This window comes from Macrotis lagotis, chromosome 2 (genome assembly GCF_037893015.1).
Source record: "Macrotis lagotis isolate mMagLag1 chromosome 2, bilby.v1.9.chrom.fasta, whole genome shotgun sequence".
In the NCBI taxonomy this organism is placed as follows: domain Eukaryota; kingdom Metazoa; phylum Chordata; class Mammalia; order Peramelemorphia; family Peramelidae; genus Macrotis; species Macrotis lagotis.
The window spans coordinates 62,766,807-62,779,066 of NC_133659.1; the positions used below are offsets into that span (position 1 = coordinate 62,766,807).

The 12,260-nt window shown below is 34.2% G+C and overlaps 1 pseudogene; it reads left to right on the top strand.

Moving 5' to 3' along the window:
- The window catches only part of LOC141511884 (E-selectin-like), a 17,021-nt pseudogene extending 5,391 nt beyond the window's left edge, over positions 1 to 11,630 (top strand).
- Positions 11,631 to 12,260: the final 630 nt, after the last annotated feature.

The following is a 12,260-nucleotide window of genomic DNA, read 5'->3' on the forward strand; positions in this document are numbered from 1 at the left end:
AAAAACCAATGAAATTGATAGCATGAGGTAGCAGATGGAGAGCTGAACATGGATTCAGGCTGGGTTTGAATCCTGCCTCAGATATGTTTTAGCCGTTTGAGCCAGGACAAGTGTCCAGGGGCTGAATTTCCTTGCCTGTAATATAGAAGTAACAATAGAATCTGCCCTAGAGGATTGCTATGAGAAGCAAATGACAGTATATATGTAAATCACATTAGAAACCTTAATGTGAGGGGCCACTAGGTGGCCCAATGGATAAAACACTGGCCCTGGAGTCAGGAGGACCTAACCTGAGTTCAAATCGGACCTCAGATACTTAATAATTACCTAGTTGTGCAACCTTAGTCAAGCCACTTTACCCAAATGCCTTGCAAAAATAACAACAAAGAAACCTTAATTTATAAATGTCAATTTCATTTTAAAATTAATTGTGTTGCATTTTTTTCCCCAGAGAACTATACAAATACTAACACTGTGAAGAAAAAAATAGTGTCCATAATGATGACTGTCTTTTCATTTCTACCTTGTCTCATTTTGGTAAGATGATATTTGTCTAAGAAAACTGATGTCAGTAATTAAAATGGGATTCTAAAGTCCTTTTGCATAGGGACACCCTAAATAATGTCATTAGTTGGTCCTGGACAGATATGATGTTAGATCCAATCATATTACAATGGGAAGCTGAGAAAAATTACCAGGTATCAGGGGACTGAACAGAGTTTCCAGGAATGAAGTGTCTTTGCTAATCTCTTTCCCATTCCAAGAAAGTTGACAAAAGTACAGGTCACCCCAAGATCCCCAGGAAAATGCTATATTGATTCTTGGGCTCATCCAACTGTATTAATATTATTTTAAAGTCAAAAAATGAAACAAACTCATAGAAGTTGAAAAATCTGTCAAAGGAAACAAAAAGCTCATAAGAATAGAAATGATCTCTCAAAAAAACTGTATACTCACAAGATAAAAACTGAACCTTTCCCTTTTCTAGCATTTTTGCTCTTAGAAGGGAATAATACTTGGTTATATGTCACTTCTAAAATCAATATGACTTATGAACTGGCAAGGGAATATGACCAAGAAAAGTATCCAGACCTGGTTCTCATTCAAAACAAGAATGAAATTGTGGACCTCAATGGAATCCTTCCATACTCCCCAAGTTCCTACTGGATTGGAATTAGAAAACTCAATGGCATCTGGACCTGAGAGGGAATACAGAAGTCACTGACCAAAGAGGCTGTGACCTGGGCTTCTAGTGAACCATACAATAAGCAAAATCACATGGACTTGTGGAGATCTGCATCAAGAAGAAAGAAACCTCAGGTATGTGGAATGATTAGAGGTGCACAGAAGAGAAGTTAGCCTTGTGTTACACAGATGGTACATTGTGAATTAGTAGCATGGTGGAAAGGGGGAGCAGAGTCCTTTAGCTCATGAATAGGATGAAATGGTTCTAAGGTTTGCAAAGTTCTTTACATGTATCATTTTCCTTGATGCTGAAGTAGCTGCTTCATAAATTTCTTTTGTTGAAGGAAAGCAATAAAATAAGCAAATCTATTTGTAACTCTTGTCTAATTTGATATTCTTTACGTTGGAATTAATATTCTAATCAGAAGTTAGTCACTTAACTTTAATTGCTATTAACTGTCAGTCTGCTATGTCAGGCCTGTCTCTCTACAATGCTGACTTGGCCTATATCAATAGTATCTGGTCATCTTAGTGTTAGCACCAATAAATTCCTTATCTGATGTAAAAAACTCAAGGTAAGAGACAACTTGAATGAGCAGAGATAAAATCCTATTGTTATTTGTAAACATTTACTCCAGCAAAAGTGGGATTCTTGTCAATAGTAATTCTAAGCAAATATTATAAGATCTGAGAGAATCATATTGTAAAACCATGTCATCGATGTGAAATATCATTGGTTACTTAACTCACTTTTTATGATTCTTTGCCCTTTCTGTATAAAACATCCCCCAAATTTTGTATCAGCATTGGCATTTGTAAGGATGTCATCCACCCATGAGTTTGGTAAGATCCTAGATTATAAAACTTCACTTATAAGACTTACTTTGTTATTTCACTTCTAACCTAAGAAAATTATGGTCAACAGTCTCAATAGGGTTGTCAATTATCAATAGAAAGATCTTGTACTGGATGGAATGCTTGATCTGGTATTAAGAAGACCTGAGTTCAAATATGGCTTCAGATACTTCCAATTTACAATACTCTGGCCAAGTCACAGCTATCATCCTTTGTATCTTCACCTGAAAAATTAGGATAATAATAGCCCCTCTCAGGTTTCTTATGAGGATAAAATTAAATTAAATTTGATAATTGCTAACCTTCAAGCAGTATATAAAATGATCTGTTGTCATAATTTTCAGCACTGTTTTTATTATTACCATCATTCCCACAATCAGAATGTGTTTGTGTTTTTTTTTGTGTGTGTGTGTGTGTGTGTGTGTGTATGTGTGCGTGCACTCATGTGTATTGATGGTCACTGAGGCCAAGATGTGTGTGTAAATCTGAAGCTTTGGCTATCAACCTTCAGAAAAAATGAGAAAATATGGTACCTCCATTTTGCCAAATGTTCCTATGATTGTAAAAGTAAATACCATTTGATATAATTTGGGGTCTGAAATATATTAAAAATGAGAATCAGGAAAAATGAACCTACCAATTCTAGACTTGCCCTTTTGAAAGGCCCTTAAGTTAAAATAAGTATGCCAGAAGGTCAATACACTTAAAGTCTTCTTGAAAGACTTCCTTTAGCCAGCATCCTGATGTGAAGGAGTAATAACAACAGCAATGACCATCCTTTTGATTACAGCTTCTTGTATCAGCAACTCCTGTAATGGCCATGGTGTGCCGAGACCATCAACAACTTTACTTGCTAGTGCTATCCAGGGTTTGCTGCTCTGTCTAATCCACTTACTTCATTATTTCAACTTTACTTTATCCTTCTCCCTATCTTTAGAGTGTGGTATCTATTGTATCACTTTCCCTCTTACACCAAATGAGGAATGAGTCAAATTGATTTTGTTTTCTATCATAGCTGTGACCTGTGAATCTCCTGCCAATCCTGAGAATGGTAACCTGCTTTTCAGCCATCCAATGGAGGATTTCAATTCTTCCTGCTCTGTCACTTGTGAAGAAGGTTACATCCCAACCAATGTTAACTCAGTGCACTGTACTTCTTCTGGAAAACGGAGTGAACCTAGCTTTACCTGTAAAGGCATTTCACTTTTTGTTGCTTTAGATATTTCTGAGCTTCATCCAAGATTTATTGTTTATAATTTCACTTATATTAGGTTAATTTAGAAACATTTTTGAACATAATTCATTCTATCTTCTAATATATCCAGTGGACTTGAGTCATTAATGGAGGGGGAATAATCATGAGCATAATTTAACATTATCAACTAATCAATACAAGATAGATCTTTGACTTTGAAGGGTGTATTATGTTCTGTTTGAATAACAGTGATCCCAATGTTGTGGGGATTTAGAATACTTGGGACAACAACAGAAATGAAATAATTCTTTTTCTTTTATCACTTCCTTTCTTACCTTGTCCGACCTAATCCTCTGCGTAGGGAAGAGACTATATATCATCTTTAGATTGATCTTTAAAATCTTTAACTTAAAAGTAAATTCAATATATTTACACATTAGGTGATTTGGACCAGGGAGAATTTAAATTTAACTTAACATTCCTTTTCTTCAATTCCTTCTGTGCTTGAGAAAATCCAGATTTCACTTTATGTTAGTGAGTGGAATATTCCCAGTAAAACCTTCTTAGGGTTAATATTCCTAGTGAAGTCTTCTCAGAACAGACCATTATTCTTAGACTGCTCCTAGAAAGACCTTGCATTCTAAGTTATCCACCTATCTTATGATAAAACTATTTTAACTAACTGGGAAAACAGTGGCCTATTCCCATGGAAAAACCTTGTATTCCAAAGAAGCTCATAAGTCTTCTCTTGCTTGATGATCTATACTGAAAAGGAGGATAGCAGAATTTTCTTAGAAGACATTGCAGACTCAGACATTTCATTTACATAGATGAAACTATTCTATCTCTTTGTTACTGGGTACATTTTTTGCATAAAGACTGTAACTCTGAAAACTCAACCAATTGGGTTGGACGAGATGGGGCTAGGGAGGGGGAATCACAGTAGGCCATATAATCTTGCTTGACTGTACCTTGGATGCAGCTCCTTGATCTTTACTACCTTTGTGAGACTTGGAGTGTGCCCTTTTCTCAAGAACAAGCAATAATTTTTTTTTTTACTCAGAGGAGTCTCTATATTTTTTAAGTATATTTTTATCCCACACAGTTTGGTGCATTGGCCTGGAATTAACCCTGTCCTTAAGACTCTCCTGCACACAGACACAAACTGGATATTTTCAATAGCTTGTGATTTAGTGCCCAGGCAGATCCCTTGAAGGGCGAGGGAAGAATCCCAAAAAGAGACTTAGTTTAAGCAAAATTGAAAGCCAGAGGAAGCACTACAAGGGAGACTGGACTTGCCACAGGAGAAAACCCAGAGACAATGCCATGGTTCATAAGTTTGTGTATACAAGCCCAGGTGTGACCATGTGTGACCCAACCCTTGCTGCACCCATGAAGCTCAAACCTGCAAATTGAATCTGAGTGCAGAAAAAAGGGCAGGGGTGAAAATGCTCCCAAGCAATTAATACAATTCACAGAGAGAGAGATTCCAAAGAAGTCCAGGTGGTTAGAGGTCATAGGTATAAGACAGAAGAGTCCAGAAGTACCAGTTGAGAGCTCTAGAGTCTAGACTCAATAATGGGGGAAAAAATCCAAAGTATAAAGGGAAAAGTGCAGAGAATGATAAAATGCTGTGTATTTTTTCTCTTCCCCACTTCTTCACTGTGATTCTGTGTTGCCAGAATGCTTTCTCCTCCTCCCCCCCACCCCTGCTTCTTTTCTCCAGAGTGCTTGCCTACTTTTTTGGGGGGTGGGGGTGTTATCTCTTGACCTTGGGAGAAACTGGAGCAAAAAAGGAAATTTATTTATTAAGATAAAAGGACTAATTAATATAGAGAGAGAACTGTTTCATGAAAACTTAGTGTTAAAAGGGACCTTATTTGAAGTTAAAGAAATAGGAAAGAGACAGTGAATATTATTAAATATTTTAAATAAAGAAATCATAGAAAGAAATGCTATTTTAATTTGAAAAAGTTTGGAGAAAGTAAATTTCAGAAAGACAAGAGAGTCAGGTTAATTCTAAAGTATATAATTTGGTTACAAAGAAATGATAGAAAAAGGGAAACTAAATAGTTTATCTTTTACCAGAACAATATGGTAACACTATAGCTTCAGGAGTTTATTAGTATAGATTCTGGTAATGTTAATTATTATAGAGATAATTACAACAAGTAGAACAAGAACAGAAGAGAACCAGGAAAGATTTTTGGACCTACCTCCTTATGAGAGAAGTTATGTGGTTTATTCTATCTGAAGAGAGGAGCAGGGGATATTCCAATTAGGCTGAGATGGTTTTTTTAAGTACCTATTTGCCTTCTCAAGAGTTTCACCAGTTAAAATCAAGAAGTGTTAAATATTAAAACCTTTGAATGGAAAATGTATTGAGAAAAGTATAATCATGTTTGTGATTTTTATAGTTGTAAAATAAAGTTTAAAAATTTTATGGGAATCTAGTTCAGAACAGTATTAACTAAAGTCAAAAAAAGTTAATGAAAAAGAATTAGTGGAACAGAATATTAAGGGAAAATGTAAATTGTATAGTCTGAGTAAGAGGTTCTGAAAGAACTGGGAAGAGAATCAGGGCATATAGGCAGTTGGGGGCTTTGAACCATTTGTTAAGTATGGAAGTTGGTTAAAGCATGTAGACAGAAGATTTGAGCAGGTTTGATATGAAAATAAAAGGATTGATTTGGGGAGCTTTGGGAGGTGATTTAAAAATCAATGTACAGTGAGAAAAAAAAGTACAGAAAGCTAAAAGTTCAAATGGAGGTATATGTTTCAATGAGGTTGGGGTAATCTGAAAATTTCATTAAACTGCCACTTTTGCAATACCTAGCTGTGAATTAATTCAAAAAGTGATAAAGCCAATAATATGAAAAGGTTGATATGAAGGCAATTGCTAGGTAAATGTTAATTTTTTTCTTATGTTATTATTGATTATATAATGTGCTGATCTTTTGTACAAAGTAATCTGAAGATATATGTAAACTGAATTAAGGAGATTGTAAAGAAAAAAATATTTTGTTTTGTTTTTTGGTTCTAATGTTTTATGGCTCCTCCAGAGTCATAGGAAGAAAAAAATTGATGGAAATGCTATAATAGATAGGGACAGAATGGCCTTGGTGGAGGCTGGGAGTCTGCCAAAACTATTGTCAGGACAGACTCGTGAGTTATGTGCTCTTAAGCTTTAGAATTACTAAATTACTAAAATGGAAAGGTAATACACAGATTCAAAATATGTTTGGAGTATAGTTCATGTATCTGGAAAAAATCTGGCATGAGTGAGGAATGATAAACAGTAAAGGTAAAGAATTAGTACATAGTACCTTGATATCTCAAATTTGGGGGAATCTCCATTTCCCAGAACATAAAATGTTCTAATATTAAAAAATGCTGGTCAATGAGAATAAAAAGCTTTTATCAATTAGAGCAGTGAGAGGTTAGAATTGCATTGATAAAGATAAGAGAATATGCAAACTTTTTTAGGGTTTGAAAAGAAAATAATTTAAGGTTATTTTGAATATGACTTTTGGAATTTAAGAGAAGTATAAAGAAAATCTTGGAATTATAAAAAAGGGATTTTTAGCTACATCTGATCTTAAGAATTTTTCTGTGTTGTGAAATTCTAGGGAGTAAAGAAAATATACTTGAAATTGAGATATGTACTGAATAATTAGTAAACTTTGTATAAGAACAGAATCAAACAACATTTTTTGAGAATTTAAAATTGTGTTACAATAACCATGAATGAATTGAGGTTTAATCTGTCACATTTGTAAAGATTTGTTATGAGAAAACTAGGGAATGCCTTGCCAACAGGTTATATCTTTCAAGGTCTTTTTGGCCCTGAGAGTTTGTGAAAGGCTTTGTTTCTTCACCCCATGTTTATGAAAGGAAATATTTACATGTAAGATCAAAGTAGCTTACTTAATATCTGTTATTTAAGAAGAAGTTATATTTGTATCTTGTACCACTGGCATGCATAAAAAATGTACACTGGGTTTTTGAAATTATCATATGTATAAGATTAAATTCATGAAGAATCATATTTTCTTTGTTTTGAAAATAGAAGTGTATTTGGAATAAGAGGTAAATAGAAGTTTGTGGGTAAAATTACTTAATTATAAGGTAAGCCTGATGGGAACCTGTTGCTTTGTTTCATTTTAAGAGAATGAGATGTCAACATGGAAATTTTGTTTCATGTAGGTTAAGAATTTAATGTTTAAATTTTAAAGAGGTAAAATTGCAGATGTCTTCCCCCACTTTAAATGCAGTTTCAGAAGGATAGTGTATGAGAAATTGGGAAGTATGTCTTAACTGCAAGATACCCTTTCCAATAATGTTGAATAAATGTGTGGAAAATGATTAGGAAATTAAAAATTTAAAACCCTAGGTAGATGACTTATCAATGAGTAAGCTATTGAAGAGTGCTATCAATCATGTGTTCTACTTTTGGAAATATATATACTATTTTACTTTAATAATGTAAAAATCTGGAATTAATGATTAATTGTTTTGTAGGGATAATGAAGGAAATTATCAAGGGTCATGACCCTTTGGGTTCCCTGAAATTTTTAAATAATATGTGGGATCTTGCTCTAGATCTGTAGATCTAGGTATAAGGTAATAACGGAAAGATTGTTTTGTGAAATCTAGCACTTAATATGTTACATTTATTACTGTTTTGTAACATTCATAATTAATAACACATATTGAAAAATTTAGAGTCCCTTAAGATGTTCTAATGAATTGAAAGAATTCCGAAAAGTAATAATTTGTATTTCAAACATGGATAATAATTAAACAGGTTTATTATAGAGAATTGTTTGCATAAGAATTTGTAAATTATATATGTAAATCGGAATTTTTGTGGTTTTGTGTGTGTATGTATGTATGTTATATTATGTATATATATATATATATATATATATATATATATATATGTATTTATATATAAATTGTGGTTGTTTGTTTTGAAGTAAAAGAACCTGAGCAACATGGGAAAGACAATAATGATATTCATTTGTGATTTTTTTACAATCCCTGGTGAATTGTTATGTGAGAATTCTGAGAATAATCTCCTAGCCAAAGGAGGTGTTTACTTATTGTGTAAAAGAGTGGGCTAGAAGGAAGGGTTCCTAGCCAAGGTGTTTCTAACATGCCAACTTTATCCAGAAATGAAACAGATATGATTTCATACTTAGGGATGTGGGTATGCAGATTAGAAGTTAGTACCACCAGGAGATTAGGCCTTCCAGTTAAATTATGGAACACAACTATGAAGAGTATTTTTATATGTCAAGGACTACTCCAGATGCTGGGGGGAACTTGATTGCTTTTTGAATAAGTTTAGAGAGTAACCCTATTTAGTGTATTCTGATGACAGGGACACTCAGAATAGATATATGTGTAGGGAAGAAGACCAATTGATTGTGATCCCTCCCAATTTGGATTATAATTAGCATTTAGTCCTTGAGAATTGAATTCACTTGGAGATCTAATTAGATGGAATTACTATTTTCGATCATGGGATTTTTAATTGGCTTTTGTTTTGTGTCTGATATCAGCTATGATTAGCAAAGGAAGTACTGTTGAATCAATGCTCTCTTGAAACCTGGAAGCCCAAAGGAGGTTAGGAGACTCCACAGGTGACAGGTGTGTTGGGATGAAAAGTTGAAGGGGTGAATTTTCAATGAATCCTGAGGTTGAACCCTTTTGACTTGACTTTCCCAAAAAGTGACATTTAAATAATGTCTCACTGGATAAATCTAAAATTTGGCTCAAGGCATTTGACTATCCACATGACTTCTGCCCGGAAACTGACACTCAAAATTATATCTATAAAGGAATTTTCTTTTGATGTCCTGTATCTTTATAGTAAATAACTAAAAGTCAATCTGATATAGAAATTTTAGATCATTTGGGGTTTAATAACCAGATAGGCCAGCATATGACTTTAACTTCTGCTGTTATCTTATGTTTTGAGAATTAAGATCCCTTGATTATATTTTATTTTATGCTAATAAAAAGGATATTTAGATAAGAATTTTAAAAAAGCTTTATTTAATATCAAGATATACTTCTGTGCAGTAGCAGTTTCAAGTTCTACTTTAGGAAGGGAATGTAAGTCAGTTGAGTATATCAGGAGAAGAATAACCTATAGTATAGTTAGAAACATTTTAGGAAAAAAATTTATTTTAGTTAAGGATGTTTGAGTTATTATTTTAATGAAGAGCTTAAGACTTGTTTGCATATCACTTGTTAGATACTCTTTGAACTAAGGTGATCATCTAATGTATGTTATAATCTCAAGTTAACTTGATAATTTTCAACACATTTACTTGTGAAGTAAACAATTATGGAAGTTTAATTTTTGTTAAAGTGAAGTACAGGGGGCGGCTAGGTGGCGCAGTGGATAGAGCAGTGGCCCTGGAGTCAGGAGGACATGAGCTCAAATCTGGCCTCAGACATTTAATAACTACCTAGTTATGTGGCCTTGGGCAAGCCAGTTAACCCCATTTGCCTTGCAAAAACTAAAATAAATAAAAAGATAGATAGAGAGATAGAGAGATAAATAGATAGATAGATAGATAGATAGATAGATGGATAGATGAATGAAAGAACAAACAAATGAATGAATAAGTAGATAAATAAATAAATGAATAAATAAATAAATGAACACATGAATGAATAAATAAATGGAGTGAAGTATGTATATCAATGTGACAGTGAGTAAATCAAAATGTAAATTACAATAGCTCTAGAATTTTATGATCTAATGATGAAAACATGAGTCTAAGTCTGATAAGATGTTGTGTTAAGACATTCCTTTACCAGAAGTATAGATCTCAACAAGTCATTTGAATTGGAGCTTGGAATAGACTCTGCAGATACAGAAAAATATTGAATGTCTTCAGGGGAAAAGAGAGAGACTGGATGAGTTCATTATCCTCCATTGCATCTATGTGTGTGTGTGTGTGTGTGTGTGTGTGTGTGTGTGTGTGTGTGTGTATGGGTAATTAGATGGGTCCCAAGTGGACAAGAAAGTACCTGAGGGGGTATCAAGGATAGTGTGAGAGGACTTCAGATGTGGGGGGGGAAATATATATATATATATATATATATATACATATAAAGAAAAAAGAGGAGGGATTGAGTGGAATATTACCAATAAAACCTTCTTAGGGTTAATATTCCTAGTGAAGTCCTCTTAGGGTTAAGAAACATTAAGATAAGAACAGACTATTATTCTTAGACTACCCCTAGAAATACCTTGCATTCTAAGTTATCCACTCTGGGAGAACAGTAGTCTATTCACATGGAAAAAACTTGCATTCCAAAGAAGCTCACAAGCCTCCTCTTGTTTGATGATAAGTACTGAATGGGAGGATAGAAGACTTTTCTTAGAAGACCTTGCATACTCAGACTTTGTTTCATTTTGATAGATTAAACCATTCTATTCTTCTCTTTTGTTACTGGGTAGATTTTTTTTTTTTTGCATAAAGACTATAACTCTGAAAACTTTTGGGTTGGATGAGAGGAGGCTAGGCAGGGGGGAATCGAATTAGGCCATATAATTTTGCTTGACAGTATCTTGGATGCAGCTCCTTGATCTTCACTACCTTTGTAAGACTTGGAGCATGCCTTTTTCTTGAGAAAAAACAAAATAAACTTTTTTTTACTCAGAGGAGTCTCTATATTTTTCAAGTGGATTTTTAGCCCACACATTAGGAAAGGAGAGAGACATTCAATAGATAATTCTCAATGTAGATAATCAGAAGTTGCTTTTCTCTGATGAAATGAATTATGATAGGTTTAGTAATCTATTCTCAAGTCCCTTTCTTATTTTAGGGACTTGTAGGGCTACCCAGGTCCTACACAGAAGAAATCAGGTCACCCTTCTCACAGTCTCACTTCTAATTTCTAGTGATACAGTGTAATGCATTTACAAGTCTGGCTCATGGATACATGAATTGCTCCCAAAGGTCTGGAATGTTCCAAGGAATACAACTTTTGTATTTGACTGTGAAACAGGATTTGAAACTAAAGGGATCCAAGAAACTTCACTGAAGCTCATCTGGGAAGTGTGACATGGAGAAATATATCAAGGTAAGACATCTTAAAGGTTAGAGACAATTTAATGGTGTAGTTCTGTAATGCATTAGTAATGGTGTCAAAGAGATGACTAATGGGAAGGTTGTGTAAGTACTTTTCTATGTGCTTCAGCAGTGAAATATGATGATCCCAGCCATTTCTGCAAGGGTTCTGTGAAGTGTGTCCACACCCCCCCAAAGACTTCACCTATCAGTGAATCTATAGTTTCAGCTGTGAGGAAGGCTTTAAATTGCAAAGATCCTTCCAACTTCAGTGCACAGCCCAGGGGCAATGGACATAGCCAATGACAACCTGCAGATCAAATTTCTATCATATATATGATGAATATATATGATATATACATACATACATACATAAGAAATCCAACAAGTTTTTCTCTTACCTGAATGGAGACACTATTCCTTAAATTTGTGCAGCAAAATGAAGCCAGGTGCCTTTTTGAATTTTTGAGATCAGATTCAATGTCTGTGTGTACCTCATTCATGTGTTTAAACACCTCAAGTGACTCTAAGTATAAGGCAAATCTAACTACATTCATATCTAGCAGGCATTGAGGAGCAGCTTATTCAAATGAGCTCAGGGTATACACATTATAGACTATATAAACACATCAAAATATTGTTTTCTGTTTAGAATGTAATAGGCATATGATAATAAGAGCAGTGTGAAGAAGGAAGAGGCAGAAATATTGGTGTGATGGAAATAATGACCTCTGAGCTCCTTGCTGGCTTTTGATTGTAAATATTATGAGGCATTTTCAACTCAAGGCTAGGCATAGAATAGACACTCAGGTACATAATGAGTGTAAGTGCCTCAGTGCATATTTACATCTTTTCCAATAGAAAATCCAGAACATTGAGATCTAGGCAGTTATTTAAGAATTAACAAATATGTGCCTAAGGACCAGAGG